The sequence below is a fragment of the Patella vulgata genome, chromosome 7 (genome assembly GCF_932274485.2).
Source record: "Patella vulgata chromosome 7, xgPatVulg1.2, whole genome shotgun sequence".
NCBI classification, from domain to species: Eukaryota; Metazoa; Mollusca; class Gastropoda; family Patellidae; genus Patella; species Patella vulgata.
The window spans coordinates 39,971,794-39,993,161 of NC_065885.2; positions in this window are offsets into that span (position 1 = coordinate 39,971,794).

Here is a 21,368-nt window from a genome sequence, read left to right on the forward strand (position 1 = left end):
ATCAAAAGGGACAGAGATCTTTGGGATATAAAGATATGTTTTAAGTTTCATCAAAATCGGATAAAAATTGTGACCTCTAGAGCCACGTTTCTCAAACTTTTCTCACCGCTCACCCCTAAATAAATTCTCAACCGACCCATTTACCCCCAGAGTTTTGAGGAGGTTACTGACCGCGGAGCCGTGGCCGGCGGAGCTGGTCATCGCGAGCGCCGTAGGCGCGAAGCCCATCGAGGAGGGACTGGGGAGGGGGGTCTCCTCCCAGGAAATTTTTAGAAATTGGAGCCCCGGAAACGTGATTTCCAGCCATTTCAGGCACTCTTCCAGGCGTTTCAGAGGAACTTGAAAATGGCCCTTTTCTATAGTAGCCAACAGACATGAACCGCGGATCCTTGCACGGGCCTGCACCCCCTGACCACATTGACATTGAATATGGAATGTCATCGCGAGCGCCATAGGCGCGAAGCCCATCGAGGAGGGACTGGGGGGGGGGGGTCTCCTCCCAGGAAATTTTTAGAAATTAGAGCCCCCTGACTACATTGACATTGAATATGGAATGAATATGGATCGAAGTTGAGATTCAATAATCACCAAATTTATATTTTAATGAAAATACGTTGTTTCCAGCTCAGTGCGAAATTTGCCCCTGGTGATTGTCACAAACGATTTTTTTTAATCTCGGACAGTTTTTGAGAGTGCTAATCTCATGTCATTTCGGACATTCGGTCTGTTCCGGTATTTGGTTTTTATCACAACCAGCGTTGAAACTGGAAATAGCCAGCGACGCTAAGTTAGCGAATCCTTGTCTGACCTCTGTATTACACCAAAAAGCTTCGATAGACATTGTTTGGAATGCGTTCGTCAACATATCCTTCGACTTGAGCTCAATTAGCTCGTCCTTGAGTACATTGTTATCACCATGGCAACCACTGATGAGCGAATCGCGAGATCGAGGCCTAGGCTTCCTGGATCGAGCACGATCATCAATTCAAATTGAAATTGAGAAAAAGTTGACAACTGAAATCTTGAAATGCAACTTCACCTCTCAGAGGACTCCACAACCTTTATATGACCATATTTATACGCCCACATTTTCAAGTGGACGTATTATGCCGTCGCCCCTGTCCGTCTGGACGTCCGTCCGTCCACAATTGTTTGTAGACACTCTACAGGTCACAATTCTTATCCGATTTTGACGAAACTTGAAATATAGGTTCATCTCCAAAAGATCTCGGCTGCTTTCGATATTGGCATGTATCGAATCGAAACTTCATGGATTATGGCCCCTGTTTGTATGAAAAATCACGTTTTTAGCTTGTGGACACTGTAGCGGTCACAATTTTAATCCGATTTTGCTGAAACTTGAAATGTAAGTTGATAACCGAAAGATCTCGGATCCTTTCGATATTCGCGCATATCGGACCTTAACTTCCTGAATTATGGCCCCTGATTGTACAAAAAATCACGTTTTTAGCTTGTGGACCCTATAGAGGTCATAATTTTTATCCGATTTAAAAAACTGTATTATTATATCACCGTTACACCCTAAGGATGGCCGAGTTCGAATTTCGTGAAAATCTGCCCAAAATTGACAGACAAAATGGCCGCCGTTCGTTCTCAAATAGCGTTAAAATATGGTATATCACGGTTGTGGAACCTATAGAGGTCACAATTTTTATCCGATTTTGTTGAAACTTGAAATGTAAGTTTATAACCCAAAGATCTCAGTTCCTTTCGATATTCGCGCAAATTGGACCGTAACTTCCTGAATTATTTCCCCTGATTTTACAAAAAATCACGTTTTTAGCTTGTGGACCCTATAGAGGTCATAATTTTTATCCGATTTAAAAAACCGTATTATTATATCACCGTTACACCCTAAGGATGGCCGAGTTCGAATTTCGTGAAAATCTGCCCAAAATTGACAGACAAAATGGCCGCTGTTCGTTCTCAATTAGTGTAAAAATATGGTATATCAAGGTTGTGGACCCTATAGAGGTCACAATTTTTATCCGATTTTGTTGAAACTTGAAATGTAAGTTTATAATCCAAAGATCTCGGTTCCTTTCGATATTCGTGCATATCGGACCGTAACTTCCTGAATTATGGCCCCTGATTGTACGAAGAATCGCTTTCTTTTTAGCTTGTTCTCTATCCATCTCTCGAAAATGTGGGCGTATCCTGCCTGGCAGCCGCTGGTTGAAGTTACTGGGAGTGTGGTCATTCACCCCCTGGACGCTAGCCATTCCCCCCTTGAGGGTGAATTCACCCCAGGTTGAGAAACGCGGCTCTAGAGGGTCCACAACCTTCGTATTACACACTTCTACACAATTTGCGTACAAAGAGCGGCCATTTTATCGGGCAGTTTCATTTCGATTTTCCCGAAATACGAATTCAACATTCATTATGGCAGAATGGTGATGTATTTAAACGGTTTTTAAAATCGGAAAACAATTGTGACCTCTAGAGAATCTGCAAGCTAAAAATGCGATTTTTCGTACAATCAGGGGCCATAATTCTGAGACATCTATTCGAAAGCTTACAGTCCAGGATCACATTCTATCTGATCACTTCCCTGTATTTGTTGAACTTTCCAGTGCAATCATTACTAGTAAGAAACATAAAAAAAACTTTGACAGAAACGTGTTTCTCTCTGAACTAGAAAAAACCCAGTTCCCTGACATTATAGATCGAGACAATGTTAATATTAAGGCCATACAATTCAATGAATCATTACAAAGTGTTTTTGATAAACTTCATCCTGCAAAAACTAAGCATATCAGAATACGACCGAATTCTGAATGGTTTAATGGTGAAGTACTACAAGCCAAAAGATCCAGAAATAAATCGGAACGACGCTGGAGGAAAACCAAGCTTCATATTCATCAAGAATTATACCAACGGGAAAAGCTCAATTTGACACGAATTATAGTAGATGCGAAACAATCCTACTACTCTAATAAAATACAAAACAGTAGTAATAAGGTCAAGGAAATATTTCGTGTTTCTAATTCATTATCAAATCACAACTATGGAGCAACAATTCTGCCAAATTCTGACAATGATCAACAACTTGCCGATAAGTTTTCATCGTACTTTCTGACCAAAATATCTACAATTCGAGACGACCTTTCATCAAAATTGGATAAAGAGGAGATAACCTCCGCAGTAACACCATTGTCTTTTCCTCCTTCACTTAATTTCTTTAATAATGTTAGTGAATCCGAATTATCGAAGTTAATCCTCAAAATCGTGTCCATTAGATCCAATCCCTTCCAAATTTTTGAAGGATTGTCTACCATCATTAATCAGTGTCATCACCATCATTATCTTCGATTCGGGAAAATGTTTTTCTAGATATCTTTAAGGCAGCTATAATATTTCCACTTATAGGCCCGTGTCAAACATCTATGGATAATCATAACTGTGTTTTACTGATACTGTTAGACCTATCAGCCGCCTTCGACACAGTGGATCAACATATTCTGTTAGACCGGCTTGAAACGGACTTTGGAATAAAAGACGATGCACTGCAACTCATCCAATCATACATCAACAATAGAACACAAAGGGTTCTGGTTGGAAATAGCTCTTCTGCTCAATCACTGCTTCAATTTGGAGTTCCGCAAGGGGCAGTGCTGGGGCCTATACTGTTCAGTCTGTATACATCCCCACTAGTCGTTCTGGTTCGCAAATTCGGACTTGAATTTCACTTATACGCTGACGACACCCAACTGTATATTTCCTTCAAGCCATCAGATCCCGACAGTTTTAAACTATCAAAGTTCAATATTGAAAGATGTATAGATGATATAAAACTCTGAATGTCGCAGAATTTCCTTAAACTTAACGATGACAAAACAAAGAACTTGGTAATTGGTTCAAAACACAACCTCTCAAAGCTAGATGGTGATCTTTCTATTCGTGTTGGTGAGTCATCCATCGCTAATTCTACTGCAGCCCGAAACATTGGTGTAATTTTCGATTCTAACATGAATATGGAGTCCCAGATTAACAGTGTGTGTGAAGTTGGCTACTTTCATTTGAGGAACATTGCCAAAATTAGGAAGTTTATAACAATTGATGCAACAAAAACACTTATACAAGCCCTAGTTATCTCTAGACTAGATAATTTTAATTCATTGCTGTCAGGTGTTCCAAATAAATCGTTGGACAGACTACAAAAACTACAAAATTCAGCGGCTCGTCTCATCTCAGGCTGTTCTAGATATGACCATATAACTCCAATACTGTTTAGTCTCCATTGGCTCCCAATAACTTATAGAATTGAATACAAAATTCTGCTTTTCACCTACAAGTGTGTAAATGACCATGCGCCATTATACCTCTCGCAGCTATTGTGTTTGTACAAGCCTTCTCGCCAATTCCGCTCAAGTAACGACAACTTCTTGCTGATAGAAAGAAATGCAAAACAAGTATCGGTTGGAGAGAAATCTTTTTCAATAAAGGCTCCTAAATTGTGGAACAAATGACCATTTAGCCTAAGAAACTGTTCATCACTTTCGACTTTTAATGCAAAACTCAAGACTTTTTTATTTACCAAAGCCTTTTATTAAATGTGATACAGTCTTTTTATCCAAATTCTTAACTTAGTTGGTTCAGTAATTTTTATATATTCTTATTTTTGCCTTTGACTATTTACATGTATTTTTTATTCTTATTTATTGTATCTTTTTTAAGTTTGTAAAGAGCATCTGGGCACTTAGGTGAAAGATGCGCTATATAAATACACCATAATAATAATAATAATAATAATATCTTAAAATCACACTTTCTGAATTGACAATTTCTTCATGAGATAAGGAATTTTTACACAAATCATCGGGTATTGGCTGTTTCTTCGCTTTAAGTTTAAGAATCGCCTTTAAGCGCATCCACCACGACACGCAACGTTTTAGTTTAACCCAATCAGAGTACTTCTGAAATAACTGAGTCACGCAGTCATTTTCACATTCACACTGTTCACCTTGATTTCATTGTCACAAGTCTCATTATTCATATTGTAATTTTCAGGCCACTCTGTTTCAGGATTATGTAGAAACTCTGGTGCTTCAAGCCACCTTTTACTTGAGAGTTCAATTGCACCAAGTCCTCTTGAACAATAATCTGCAGGGTTCATTTTAGACAGAACGCATCTCCAATCACTAACATTGGATCCATCACATATAACAGGGATTCTGTTACTCACAAATACTGGATATAGCGACGTATTATTGTTTACATATTTCAACACTGTTTGACTGTCAGTCCAAAATATTTCATGGTCTATTTGAGAATCAACATAGTATTTATTCTTACAGGAGAAGTTGCTCCAGAGAGCTCTAACTTCACAATAGTGTGGGGCTTTAAGGGTGCCACACACGATCTAGCTAACACAAAAGCGGTATGCACACTAACACTGTCATGTAAGAAACGTATATACGTCACAGTACCATAACCGTCCTGACTCGCATCAGCAAAATGATGTAATTGAATATTTACAATGTTACCAAAGATATCTTTGTATTCTTAATTGTTCTAAATTACTTAATTGACTAAGCCATTCACACTACTTAATATTCCATTCAGACGGAATGGGTTCATCCCATGTTAATTTTGCACAAGTTTTGTAATATAATTTTAGCCTTTAAAATAAATGGGGAGGCAATACCAAATGGATCAAAATTGAAAAATAGAACTAATTTACAGACAAAATATTACCTCTAGTTGCTAATGAACTTAAATTCAATCATATCACTTTCCACACACCACTGCTCTTTTAACAGGTAAATCATTACATAAATCTAAATCTCTCACTTCTTCAATACGATCTTGCTCAGGAATACAATTTATGTTCTGCCGGAAAGCACCTGTAATGCACTACGCATACAGTATAAACCATTTGTTCAGAAATAAATATGCATGGTGAAAAGCTACAAAAGAAATAAAGGCAAATTAAGTTTCAATTTCTTTGATGTACAAATTAATGTAATTATGTCCAGAAGGTGTTTCCATACATTTTTTAGACGCAAGCGAAAGGATAACTGTAAATCATTCGGAAATGACAAATACAATAAATATCAAAGAGATAATGACTTGCAAAGTTACAGGATACAAACAATATACATATATAGGGCATAACCACCGTGACAAACTAATTGGAACCTAATTTTTCAGTAAGAAATACGACATGGAAACATCGGAATGTTTACAATTGCAAAAACAATGAATTTTGATCTGGCAGTACATACGTATAGAAAAATAAAATACATTTATAATTCACAAATAAAGGGTTCTTACATTGTGGCCAGCCAATTTTATGGAAAACCAAAAACCACGCGACTTTGTAAACAGAAACATGGCGAACTATAACGAAGGATCATTTAAACTCTCCTCTTATCGGTACGGAAGCCGGACTGAGACAAAATAATTAATATACGGCAAGATTTATAACCATAGAATTTATAAACAGAAATTAAATGAATTATTTGAATATAAATGGCCACACAGTTCCTGTACACTCCCCGCCTGATATCATGAAGTTGATATCACTATTTTCATTTCTAAAGTTGATCCCGACACAAGAAGAACAAGTTCCGAGATTGGTCTCACATACACCGTTGGTTTGTTTTCCTTTATAATCCGAACTTCAGTTTTACGTACTTTTCCATCATCACTTTCGAAGGTACGAAGGACTAATCCAAGTGGCCATGCATTACGCACAACTGTTTTGTCTCGAAGTTAAACAACATCACCCGTTTTGATATTTGGAATATTCGTTTGCCACTTTCTCCGGGACTGAAGAATGTTCAAATACTCCTTGCGCCACCGTGACCAAAGAATGTCTGTCAAAACTATGACGCGTTTCCATTCATTACGAAGGAGATCTGTTTTTTCCATTTCTACCTTATGATCAATACTGGGTACAGAACTTGTCTTTTGAGTAAGAAGAACTGCTGGTGACACCACAAATGGATTATTTGGGTCCGTGGAAACCGGTGTGATAGTTTGAGTTGAGTCCTGGTGTGTGTTTTCTCCTGGGCACTTGCGCATGTCCGAAACTGATGTTTGCCTTAACAACGAAACTATATTTACTTCCTGCGGTGTGAGTTGGTTCCTGATCACTGGTCAGTACAGGAAAAAGTATATCATGTACTTGATTAGAGTTTTGTCATTAATAAACATACTTGTTATCGTGATTAGCTGTTGTTTTACTGATCCGTAGTTACGCGATCAACGGATCTAAGTTGATTGGCTTGAAATTGATACTTCTATCGCTCGTGATTTGTTGCCGTTGTTTTTTTTTTAGTGATTAGTCGTTCTACACACGTACGATCAGTGGAAACCATATTTAAACCATATTCATCACAAATATAAAAGTATGGAATTTCTTAATGAGGGAATAAGAAATTCCATACTTTTATATTTGTGATAAATGAAGCCACGAAATATCAAAGGCCTTAATCTTCCTTTGGAGGTGAATTAATTGATAATTTCAAGCAAATCATCAATTTGTATGGTTTCCACTGATCGTACGTGTGTAGAACGACTAAAAAAAACAAAAAAACAAAAAAAACCCCAACAAATCACGAGCGATAGAAGTATCGTATTCCCTCATTTTGTAATAATAGTAATTGATCGATCATCACCATGGCAGATATACAATTTAAATACTTTCATGCAAACCATAGCTAAACACCGATTTCTTTAACAAATCTAGATTTATTACACCATCCCATACATTCAAACATGCATGTAGACAGCCCAAATACAAGAGAGAATGTTCGCATTGTGGACGGGTATATATACTAAATAATAATAATAAAGATCGTCAATTTGCATCCTCTCGTGGTGGTAATACTGTAAATATCGGTAGATAATAGTCTGGAAATTGATTTGACCGTAAGAAAATCTTAGGGGAAATCCTATCACGAGGAGTCAATGCACACATCGACTGTAACGGTGTGAGGTGATTCCTACAACTGCGCATGCGCCAAACTGTAATCACACACCAGGAACCATCTGAAACTGCCACAGCGGAACAATAGGTCGGTGATTCACAATGCTAGCTACTTCGGCCAGGAAGGTAACCAACACATCGTGTATAAGCAGTGTGGTCTTTGATTCAATAAACATGTCCAAGATCCTTCTCGTCACCCTGATTAAACGTTCCCAAGCCCCTCCCATGTGGGAAGCGTGAGGAGGGTTGAAAATCCAAACAGTTCTCCATTTGTTCATGTAGTCTCTAAGCTTTCCGTCTTCTACGTTGATAAAATCAATCTGCAGAGCACCCGTTGCATCGACAAAGTTCGTTCCGCGGTCCGATCTTAATACACTGACGTAACCTCTGATTGCGATGAGACGACGCAAGGCATTGATAAAGGAACTTGACGACATCTCTTCAACGACCTCTATATCAACCGCCCGTGTGGTAAGACACGTACAGAGGATATCCCACCTCTTTGAGTTAGCACAGCCACCACAAGTTCTGCGATGTACACAAACCAAGGGCCAAATGTGTCGACTCCAACATTTGTAAAGGGAGGAGTAGTCTCAATTCTGTCCGTAGGAAGGTCTGCCATCTTTTGAATTATCAAACAGCCTCTGAGTCGGCGACACTGTACACATTGGTGTATGACTGAAGAAACAAGACGTTTCATCCCCACGATCCAATAGCCCGCTGTGCGAATAGCACCTTTCGTAAAATGTCGGCCTTGGTGCTTAACTTGTCCATGTAGATGCAACACTAAAAGTTTCGAGAGATGGCATTTCCCAGGAAGAATGATTGGGTTCTTTTCTTGGAATGGTATATTTGACTTAAGCCTGCCTCGAACGCGTACCATATCGTCTTCATCCAGTAAAGGGTCCAGTGGGGCGATACCACTATTCTTCGGGAGGTTTTTGTTATTCTTAAGGCAGTTAATCTCTGATTCGTAGACCTCACGATGTACTCTCTTAATAAGAAACGCTCCCGCCTTGCTCAGTGATTGGACTATATCAACAGTTTAAAATGCAACTTTCTGAGTTTTAGATTGAATGAATCTGTGTAAAACAGCCACACCGCGGTTTACTGACTCCCATGTTGAGAATCTCTGGAATCGCCCCAATCCTATGAAAGATTTACCTCCAATCGTCGTCTTAGTCACTGTGACGGAAGGTCGTATCTCTTTATCCGTTTCTGGATCAACTAAAGCTGTGAAGTTTTCAGTAGATTCTTCCGCAATTCGTAGATCCTTAGCTAGGAATTCTATAGGTCCTTTAAGCCAACGGCTCGAATCAATATCCTGTGCGAGTACGGATCTGGTTGCCTGGTCTGCAGGGTTCGGGGATGTTGGTACGAAATTCCACTGTTCTGGTTTAGTAGAATTGCGTATTCGATCAATTCTGTTTTCTACATAGATATAGAAACGACGGGTTTGGTTATGAATATAGCCAAGAACCACCTTACTATCGGTGTAAAACTTGATGACATCGAACGGCAGATGAAAGTTTTCAACAACTGTGTTGGCGATCTCTACTGCTAAAACAGCTGCACAGAGTTCTATGGAAGCCTATTACGAGAACACAAGAAGACGAGAAGTCGAGGGCGAGAGTGCGAGGGAGCGAGAACACGAGGAAACAGAGCGAGAATACGAGGATTACTATCACCTCGACTTCTCGTTCCCTCGTGTACTCGCCTTTGAAAAACCCCGTGTTCTCGCCCTCAACTTCTCGCTTCCTCGTGTTCTCGCCTTTCAAAAACCTCGACTTCTCGTGTACTCGCCTTTGAGCTAATCTCGTCACAATCTCGACTTCTCGCCTCGGAAGTGCAGTTTATACGCATGTCCACTGACTACTGTATCGGTATTTATATTTGGACATATATAGTCGTTCGAATGGGATTAAAAAAACGAGGTCCCGTGCCCGGAATCGAAATAAAGTTGACTCTACGGTGGCCCAGTGAGTAGGACGTTTGCTTTCTAACTTCATCAAAGTTCATCGTGTTTTTTCTGGCGATGAACACCGTAGGACGGAGGGCCCGAGAAGGGACAACGTATAGTCGTTCGGATGGAATACAAATAACCGAGATCCTGTGTCCGGAATCTAAATGAAGTGTGAGCTACGATGGCTCAGTGAGTAGGACGTTTGGTCTCTTACTTCATCAAAGTTCTCCTGGATTTTTCGGTCGGGGTTCCTGCTTGTCAGTGGTATAGTCGTTTGAATGGTATAAATAAAAAACGAGGTTCCTTGTCCGAAATCGAAATGAAGTGGGGGCTACGGTGGCTCAGTGAGTAGGACGTTTGCTCTCTAACTTCATAAAAGTTAATCGTGATTTTTCTGGCGATGTCTACCCTTGTCAGTGGTGTAGGACGGAGAGCCTGACAAGAGATAACATATAATCGTTCGTATGGAATAAAAATAACCGAGGTCCCATGTCCGGAATCTAAATGGAGTAGGGATCAGTGAGTGGGACGTTTGCTCTCTTTCTTCAGTGGTGTAGGAGGAAAGCCCTCGCAAGGGACCACATATAGTCGTTCGGATGGCATAAAAAAACGAGGTCTCGTGTCCGGAATCGAAATGAAGTGGGAGTTAGCGTGGCTCAGTGAGTAGGACGTTTGCTCTCTAACATCATTAAAGTGGTTAAGTGGGTAAGACGCTGGCTTACTAAACTGGAGGTCACGTGTTCGATCCCTGCATTGGCCGAGAAAGTTCATCGGGGTTTTCCGACGTGGTTTCCCCCTTGTCAGTGGTACAGGGCGGGGGTTTAGCAAGGACAGTTGTCTAGTTGTTCGGATGGGACGGAAAACCGAGGCTATAAATTGGCGTGCACGGAATTGGCAGTTTGAATTCGATATAAGCAGAGGTCTTGGTGCCGCTGCCGGGTACAATTTTCCTCATAGATAAAAAAAGACCGAAGTTCTGTGTCAGGATTCAAAATGAAGTAGGGGCTGCTGTGGCTCAGTGCGTAGTCGGGACTTTTCTGGCGAGGTACCCCCTTGTCAGTGGTGTAGGACGGAAGGCATAGGGACAGCATGTCGTTCGGATGGCATGAAAAACCGAGGTCCCGTGTACACATTGGTGTGGTGGTGGTGTGTGTGTGTGTGTGGGGGGGGGGGGTGAACTCTGTTTCGATCCCCCGCTTATATGTGACATGGAGTAGGGTCGTCTTTTCATTTCGAACGTCAATAAAAACCAATAATAATTGTTACCTTTGTATTAGAAAATAACGTTTTTAAACACATTAATACATAATATAAGTACCAGACCAAAAATAACCACATTAAGTCATTACTGTACACACATTAAAATGTCGCACACTAGACTAAGTGAGCACGCAGAAAAGGGTACCTGCATCAAAAAGTATTCAAACCAGCTTTGGTGGCAGCATGCTTAATATTTCACAGAAACAAGGGATGAATAAGCCTCCTTTGCTGTTTTGTCGACATATATTACCATAGACATACCAAAAATATGGGAAATTCGGGTTATTTTAGGCTCACTGCGCACATAACTTCTTAACTAGCTTTGGCTAGGAAGGGCTTCATCGAAGTCGAAGTTGTCAACTTCATTCTGACTAGCAAGTAGCTCCTATACACGTAAGGTGTTGGTGTACTTAAGATTTTAAGATTCCACTACGTCTGGAACGTGTCTATGTTCGAGACAAACATCTCCAATTATTACCCATCCCAACTTCAGTCTTTGTGCATACGGCAAATGAAGTGGACCAATTCACTGATCGCAAATGTGATGAGCTTCAAGAAGGTCTTGTCCTACCAATAGAAGAATGTTGATACTTTCATCCAAGGGTTCGAGTTCATGCGAGATAAGACGTAGATGTTCATAATAGATAGCTATTTCAGGAGTCGGTATCTCCTCACGATTGTTGGGTATTTCATCGCATTCAATAACTGTGGAAATATGCATCTTTGCTGTTCCATCGAGAGATTCAAGCACAAGACCCGTAATCCTTCTACCAACCAACTTAGTGCGACCGGAACAACTCGTCAGACTGTAAGTCTCGGGCCTCTCTGTGACATCAAATGTATCGAAGAGTTCCTTCCTGCCCAAGGATCTGTTGCTTTGTTCATCCAACATTATATAAGTCTTCAACCGCTTGGAAGGAGAATCACGATGAGAAACATACGCAGGCAGTATCTTGGCATAAGATTTACCTGAAAAACCTCCTTTACAAATCTCAGTACAGCATGACTTCACAACCGTGTCGTCGGTTTCCTCCCCGCCATGCTTTGACCTGAATTTGGACTTCGGCATATCATCAACATGCATTCCTGAATTATGACAAGTACTTTGACATTCCTTGCAAGAAATAGTTTTTGTACATTCTCGACTTAGTTGATCTTTTGACCCCAGACATTTGAAGCAAATACCCTATTCTAATAAAATTCTACGACGTTCCTCTATGGATTGGGATCTAAAGAATTTACAGTCACTCAACGAATGATTTGTATTATGAATTGCGCACTTTATTGGTATTTTCGTGGATTCTTGTGAATTTGACGTTTCTATCTTGTTTACATTAATCCGAGGTTTTGAGACTAGGGTTCCGCGATCCCGTGGGACTGAGTTGGTACTATAATCCATTTCGAAAACGAATCCAGGGTCATTCAATGTGCTAGCTTGTTCTCATATGAAGTCAACAAAGAAAGAAAAAGGCGGATATGCAACGTCATGCCGCTTTTTATAAGTCGTTGCCCGATCCCTCCATTTCGTTTGTATGAAGGGTGGTAGTTTACTAATTATCGGATTTATACCAACAGACGAGTCAAAATATCTCAGGAGTTTCTCATACACAGGATTTTCTTTGGTTGACAGTATTTCTGATAAAAACCTTTTTCTATCCTTGAATGTAATCTTTGGAAATCCATTTAGCTTAGTCTTTAGAGAAGTTCCACCAATTCAGGGCTGCCGTAACGTTCTTTAAGTCGCTGCCATATTTTCTGTAATCCATGATTTGGGTTGTTTAGGTTGGAAGCGCGTATACTCTGAGCAAACCTAGAAGACTCGGGACCGAGCCATTTGATTAGAAGTTCACCCTCTTCAACTGCACTTACTAATAATTCGTTAGTAATGGCGAGAAAACTTGATTTCCACATGGCGTAGGATTCTGGTCGATCATTAAAGCGACTAAACCTTGACATCAACAAGTCCTTCTTTAAGAGAAAGCGTGGCAATTCACTCATTGTCCTATCGTTCGAATTATCTGGTGACGAATGCATTTCATTAACATAGGCTGGTTGAGCTGTACCTTCTTGAAAATGATAATTTTCCCCGAATCCACGTGGCGTTCTATGAAAAGATGTGCTTTGTGTATTAACAACCTGGTCCGTTTGATTAAGTGTACTAGGGCCGTTGACATACTGAACCTTCGGCACGTTTTGGGTAGTATCCTGAGGCGCAGTGACAGTACTTTCGCGAAAGGATTCCTGTTTCTCTACAAACTGTTTTGTACGTTCCATTGTATTATCTTTGGGAATATCCTTCAAAGACTCCAAATTATAATGTAACCCAGTTTCCTCTGTAACGGCTTGGTATTCTGCGCATGCCGCGGCTGCTTCTTTTTGTTTAGCTAAGAATTCTAAATCAGCTTGAATGCTCATCCTTTTGAGGTGTATTTCAACATCTGCTTTCTTGAGCTCTGCTTCTTTTGCTGCAAATTCTAATGTAGCCTTAGCTGCTTCCACTTAGCTGGTATATCCTTGACCTTATGCTAATATCAATGAGCAAAGTGTTAATTTTAAATACAATTTTTTATTTTTTAATTTAAACAACTGCGGAATACGATTAATTCATATCCCATAAATGAGGTGTCATTTACGGGATTTGATAATATTAAAAAAAATGAGTCATGCATGAACTCATTGATGCGAGCAACGCTTCCTTTGAGCGGCAATTCGACACAGAAAGATAAATAAAAATAATGCAGTAAATACTTTTTGACTAATACTATCACAATTATCCTTACATCAGGTGGTAAATCGTAATATTATAGACTATTGCGCTTCATCTGCAAGAACTCTCACATCTTTTAATATCAAAATTGTTCATATGGACCGTTCTGTAAATTAATGAAAACAAAACTGTCAAAATCTAAGCTATCGTGGCTGCCGTTGTCAAGTGTTGGTAAATGTTAGCAAAAAGGCTTGTTTCTAAATTTTGGATAGATTATTATTCATTTATGTTAGAATAATAATCATTTTGAGAGTCTGATGTAGAATTTGTTACCTAGATATAATTTTTGTTGGGCAAATTCATTTCTATGGAGTACCATTTGAAACACATCATATTTTCTAATCAATCATTCAGCTGGACCTTTCCACGTTCAATAGTGGACTATTAGTGTACAATCTAAGATTAAACAATGTGTTGAGTGTGAATGAATATTGAATAAAATTAATAACAAATTATTTTACTGTAAAACTTAGTAAAAATGTTCAATCTTTAACTGTCAGTAGATCTTTATGCTCCCAGGCACAAAGTTTCAAGGGATGAATTAAGAAGTAATACAAATGATAACAATGTGTATTCATTATAAAAAATTGCTGAAAACCAAAAACAGTTTCAAGGAAATTGTGATGCAGTATTTACAATATTCCATACAGACCCGAAACATTTAATTCAAATGATGTTTATGATGGTACTCCATACAAAAAGTCTGAAAGTAGTCTCTTGAAAAACAAATGGAGGATATTTGAAAAATAAAAGTTTAATTATATGAACGTGGTGTGCTAAAACAAAGATAGTTTTCAAAATTTGAAGTCTTGATGGTTGTAGTGTATATATTCAGGTATATCTGTGAGACTTTGTGATTTCCCATGTTGAGTTGTTTACCCTGTCGCTGCGCAGTGCTGAATGGTATATTTGCTTCATATTTTCCAAAGTTACAAATTCCAAAGTCATTATTTTTGATTTTCATCAATTTTTTATTGTTCAGTATCATCTCAAGGTGTTGTGGATGATTTTTTAAGGCCCCCCTATTTCAGGTGTTGTGAGAATTTTTGACATATTACCTTGCCCTTAAAACAATGTCAGCCGATTCTTTTAGAGCCCTGTATTCTGTAGTGTGAACAGCAAGTACTTCGATACTGTTATCTATGTTTTTTTGTTCTACTCAAGTACTTTGAAAATTCATCTGCCATGTCCATGTATTTTTTGAGTGCAGTTTCTATCCTTTTTTTTTACACAAAGTCAAGTTTATGCTCCTCCCAATTGAATACTGCTATTTCATACTCGACGTTAGCCTTTATAGAAGATAAATTACAAGTGTACTTCTTCAAAGTGTGCTCGTAATTTTCTTGAGCCTTTTCGGTTAATTTGTTTAACCGCCTTTCCTTGGTTTCCATTCCAGAATTGCTGGGAATATCGGTTTGGTGTGTTCCAAGTGATTGTGTTATCTCTTGGTCGAGACATTCCAATTTTAAACCTTTATCCATGTTGCTGTTGAGTAGAATCTTTTCACTGTTCTGCCGGAAAGCACATGTAATGCACTACACAGACAGTATAAACCATTTATTCAGAAATAAATATGCATGGTGAAAAGCTACAAAAGAAATAAAAAAAAAGGCAAATTAAGTTTCAATTTCTTTGATGTACAAATTAATGTAAGTATGTCCAGAAGGTGTTTCCATACATATTTTAGACGCAAGCGAAAGGATAACTGTAAATCATTCGGAAATGACAATTACAATAAATATCAAAGAGATAATGACTTGCAAAGTTACAGGATACAAACAATATACATATATAGGGCGTAACCACCGTGAAAAACTAATTGGAACCAGGGGCGTCGTACAAAAAAAAAATTCGGGGGGGGGGGCAAATTTCTGCAAGTGTGTTCATGGTAAATTAAATTTACTGGCCGCGGAGCGTGTGGACAGTAGCCCACACGGAATGCCGCAGGCATAAGCATGTAAGGGAGGTCCGGGGGGCCATCCCGGGGGGGGGGGGCCTTCCTCCTGAAAATTTTTAAAATTAGAAGCCGGGAAACGCCATTTCGATGGATGAGAGACAATAAAATTATGATTGAAAAATGGTCGTTTTTTTAGTGATAATTGTAATTTATCACTCGAAAATTGAAGTATATTTTATTCATCTCAACTTCGATTTAATTATTGAATGGACATTTCGAACAACTTCATGTAAAACCCCATTCCTTACTCCACCCCAACCCATAGGCGTACGAGCTGGCGGGGGGGGGGGCTGGGGGGCTGCGGCCCCCCCCCCCATTTTGGGCACCAAATGCTGGGAAAATTTGGGCACACAATTGTACTTTGTAAAAGTTGTATAAAAAAATATTGTCTTCTTGAATGTGTCCAATTTAACAGCGAATTTAGTATTATTATGTAACATACTAAGAACCTAACTACATTTTTGGGGCACCAACCACCACCGCCCCCCAGTCAAAAATTTCCCCGTACGCCTATGCCCCAACCTCTGCCACGGTTATGGTCAAATACGTATTTAGATGTATTTGTATTTTAATAAAAAATACTTTCAGTCATTATTTTTGACACCCGTATATGGATATTTTATCAAATACAACATAAATCATAAATAGGGATTTTCTAGCTACAGCAAACTCTAACTTTCTTAATATTATGTAGATAAAGATTTTTTATCAGAGTGTGTTTAACTGAGGTATTTATATTTGTTGTATATTTGATCAATGGTAATCGGAATAATTTGTGTTATATTTGTATTTGGAAAGCTAATGAAATGTATTTGACCCCAACCCTGCCCCCTGCACATCCAATTGTTTCTGCATTTCTGGAGCATTGACGAAAAAACTGGGTTATTTTTGTATATTAATTTAAGTAAAATAATCATTGACCTTGAGATAGTGGCATTTATTAATACATATACATTATTCTTGGACACAGTTTATTTAACTTCAACGGCGGTTCACCAGATTCCAAAATTTATCAAGGGCGACAGATATGGTATTTCCAACTATCCTGCGGGGATGTGTGGCAAGAATCATCAGATCACTGAGTCGTGTCTGAGTCATTGCTGTGCGCAGGGAGTTTTTTTTTAAAACAAATTTCAGAGCACTGAACCAGCGTTCACATCCACATGAGGTTACTGGAAGTGTTAGTATCAGTTGATATAATCTTGCAACGTTGGGATACATATCCACTAAAGAATTGTTTATCATATGTGGAATAAACTAAACACAGATAATGACAAATTATACAATTCCTAGAGACCGTGTGATGACTAAAACAGACGGACAGGTCTTCTGTCTAAATAATATCAATAAAAATATTTTATTTCCCCGAGAATTTTTTTTGGTTTTTTTTTTTGGGGGGGGGGGGGCAAATGGGCACGACGCCACTGATTGGAACCTAATTCTTCAGTATAAAAATACGACATGGAAACATCGGAATGTTTACAATTTTGATCTGGCAACAAAAAGTACGAGGTAAACAAACGTTCAGTACATACGTATTGAAAAATAAAATACATTTATAATTCACAAATAAAGGGTTCTTACATTGTGGCCAGCCAAGCTTATGGAAAACCAAAAACCACGCGACTTTGTAAACAGAAACATGGCGAACTGTAACGAAGGACTGCAACTCTCCTCTTATCGGTACGAAATGAAATGGGGTTTAACGTCCTACTGTTTTGCTCCGACTGGGCTAATGAAGACGGGCATACGCCATACAGTGTGCTATAAGGGAAATTTTGCACGGACAGCGGCGCTACGGCCTACTCTTATATCAAATTCCAACTTTCAACGGATCTTTTACGTGCACGCCAATGTGTACACGGGACCTCGGTTTTTTGTCTCATCCGAATGACTAGACAGCTGTCCTTGTAAGGCCCTCCGTCCTGCATCACTGACAAGGGGGAACCACGCCGGAAAATCGGGATGAACTTTCTCGGCCAGTGCAGGGATCGAACACCCGACCTCCAGGCTAGCGAGCCAGCGCCTTACCCACTTAGTCAACGTGTTCCCCTCTAATCGGTATGGAAGCCGGAGTGAGACAAAATAATTAATATACGGCAAGATTTAAAACCATAGAAATTCAATGAATTATTTGAATATAAATGCCCACACAGTTCCTGTACAATTTACAACTATTACTAATCCATTTAGTTAATATAAAACCACCTTTAGATAAGAATTCACAAACATCACGAATAAGTGAAATACTGTACCTGTAATTTCGTCGCTAACTGACTTTAGAAAATCATCTACATAAAAATCATTAAGTATACTATCAATGACAAAAGGATTATAATCATTTTGATTATCTAAGGCTACTTTCTTTAAAGCGTAATTTGCACATGCAGGGGAACTGGTTGCACCAAAAGCGTGTACAAGCATCTTATATTCACGTAAGGGTTTTGTCATAAATAACGTAACATGTCACAATCAGATTTAGCTACCCTAACTTGGTAGAACATGAATTCTATGTCAGCCATAACTGCAAATAGTTCTTGTCGCCAAAGTATCAATACACTTAAAAGTCTATTAGTTAAGTCTGGACCTTGCAACAAGTGGTTATTTAAATAGAAATTATCATTTACATTTGGACATTTAAAGACTATTCTTACTTTATCGGGTTTTTTAGGGTGTTTGACAGAGTGATGGGGAATATACCATTAATATCATAAATAGGAACACGTTCACAATAAATTTTAGATTCTAAATCATTCATAAATTTGGTATATTCACAATGAAGCTTATCATTTACTAACAATTATTTCTTAAGTTTTTCAGCATACATTTCAGCTTGTAATTTGTTATTAGGTACATTTACATTTTTATTTCTTAAAGATAATTCTAATTCGTTGTGTCCATCTACAAGTTTTGCGGATTTATCCATAATGTCTATAAATTGTTTATCTTCAATGGAATAATTCAATTGATCATCATTGAGGCGCTCAGCTAATTCTAAATCAAAATAAGCCTTGACTTGTTTTTATAATCCCGAGTCAAGTTGACAAAAGTTGACACTGAAACTGTGTACATTACTTAATTTTCCTGGGAGTCCATATAATAACCAACCGAGAGGAGGTTTAATCGTATACGGTTTTCCGATATCACAGATTCGCACCTTCGAGGGGCATTGTAGCTGCGGGCATATTACTACCAATCATTAATGTTACCTCTGGAATGCAAAATTCACCACACAATTCAGTCACCTGTATATGGCGCAAATGTTTATACTTGTTTATATCTTGCTGACTTGGAGCATCTGACATGTTCACTGGCATTGATGTTCTAACGTAAGACTGCGGTAATTCTATTTAGTCATAATCTAATCTTTGAATGGCATTTGTAATTTGTATGCTTGATAACGACCAGAGAATTCTTGTTGAAACGTCGTGTACTATGTAGTTCAGACCAGCAATATATTAAATTATCCAATACCATTTCTGTATCTGTCCACTGTTCTAAGTTTAATGTTTTAATAAGACTTTAGTTGTTTTGGTTTTAACACGAAATGCATCAGATAACACTTTACTAATAAAAACAGCACTGCAACCATTATCTACAAATGTTAATGTTGCAATGGGATAACTGTTCAATGTAGTTCTGATTTTAACTGGAATCCCTGCCATTAACGGTTTGTTACATATTATTTCAGCACAACCGGAGGTAATTTTTGGTTTATTTTCTTCTTTATCACAAACATCACTTCTATTGTTCGTATTGTCACTTTGAAAAGAATCACGGGTAGGGTCATGCATTATTGTTGGGTGTGACCTAGAACAGTTCATACACTTTGACCACTGGGGATTAGGGCAATTTAGTTTCATATGTCCTGGGTTTAAACATGAGAAGCACAAACCGGATTTCTTCACCACATTTGATTTCTCGTGTGGACTTAAACTGCCAAATTTACGACATACTTAATATGGAATTGTTTGTGTTATTACCACAATATAAACACTGTGTATTGAAGCACTACGAAAATACAAACGTGGGCCGAATGAACAAACCAGATCTGACTACCTTGAAGCGAAACTTTCGGCAGAAACAGAAATCCAACAGGCTCAGGTAGAAAGCTGGCAAAACTTCTGTAGCTCCTTTAACGATCGGACGAATATAAAAACAGTATGGAACAAGATATCAGGCACCACTGGGAAAAAAGTAAGACAAAATATACATAACTTTTAACTTATAAAACAGAAACGGCCTTAAATAACACGCACAAGCCAAACTTGTTAGGACAGACGGCTGTAGCAACAGCCAGCACAATAAAAACAAATTCTTAAAAAATCCAACGTAAAATAGTGCACGAAGACGCAGACAATGAGTCAGATCTCAATAATACCATTAATATAGATGAGCTGAAAAGAGCATTGCGGGCTAAAACTGACAGTGCAGAAGGGCTAGACTGTGTGAAATACACACTGCTAAAAAATCTACCCGAGAAAGCACTGGCGTTAGTCCTAGATATCTTTAATCTATCATGGTCAAAAGGAAAAACACCACATGAATGAAAGACTGCCTCAGTTATTCCCCTGCATAAACACAACAAAGACAAAAATGAAACAACGCCGTATCGTCCAGTCAGTCTCACATCAACTCTATGCAAAACATTAGAAACAATAATTACAAACAGACTTATGTATCACTGTGAAAGCAATAATATCTTCACAAATCAGCAAAGTGGCTACCGTTCCGACAGGTCTACTGCGGACCATATCATTAGATTGCAACGTGACATCTCCAAAGCATTTACAGCCAAACAATACCTTTGTGCAATTTTCGTCGACTTAACAAAGGCCTTTGACCATGTATGGGTGGACGGTCTTTTACACAAACTCCACAACGCAAAAATCAAAGTCCGAATGTACAAGTGGATAGAAGAGTACGCGTGGGGAACTGCTTAAGCGAAAAATTCAAAATGGAAAACGGAACGCCGCAAGGATCCGTTATCAGCCCAATACTTTTTAACCTCATGATAAATGATCTTCCGAGTTACGGGGGGAAGACACAAAATCGGCACTATTCGCAGACGACAACTCGTTCTGGAAAGCATCCAGGGATATAGGTAAAATCAAACAGTCACTTCAATACACCCTAGAACAAATCTCCAAGTGGGCAAATGACTCGGGCTTCAAAATATCAGAGGGGAAAACGGTAGCAATACTGTTTCATCCGACTGATAATAACAGGAAAATCGATTTAAATACATGAATCACCCAGTCCAAAAAAATGGCGTCTCGCAGTTGCGTTGTTGGAGATCCGTGAGCAAACTCACGAGGAGGCCGCCATTGCTTTGCATGGGATTTCTCTGACCAAATTTCGAAAAACGCCGATTTTACGTTAATTTTAGTGATTGGGGATATTTCATATGATGTGATAAAGACACATATGGTTGATGCACGTAAAGAATACCTCAGAAAGCACA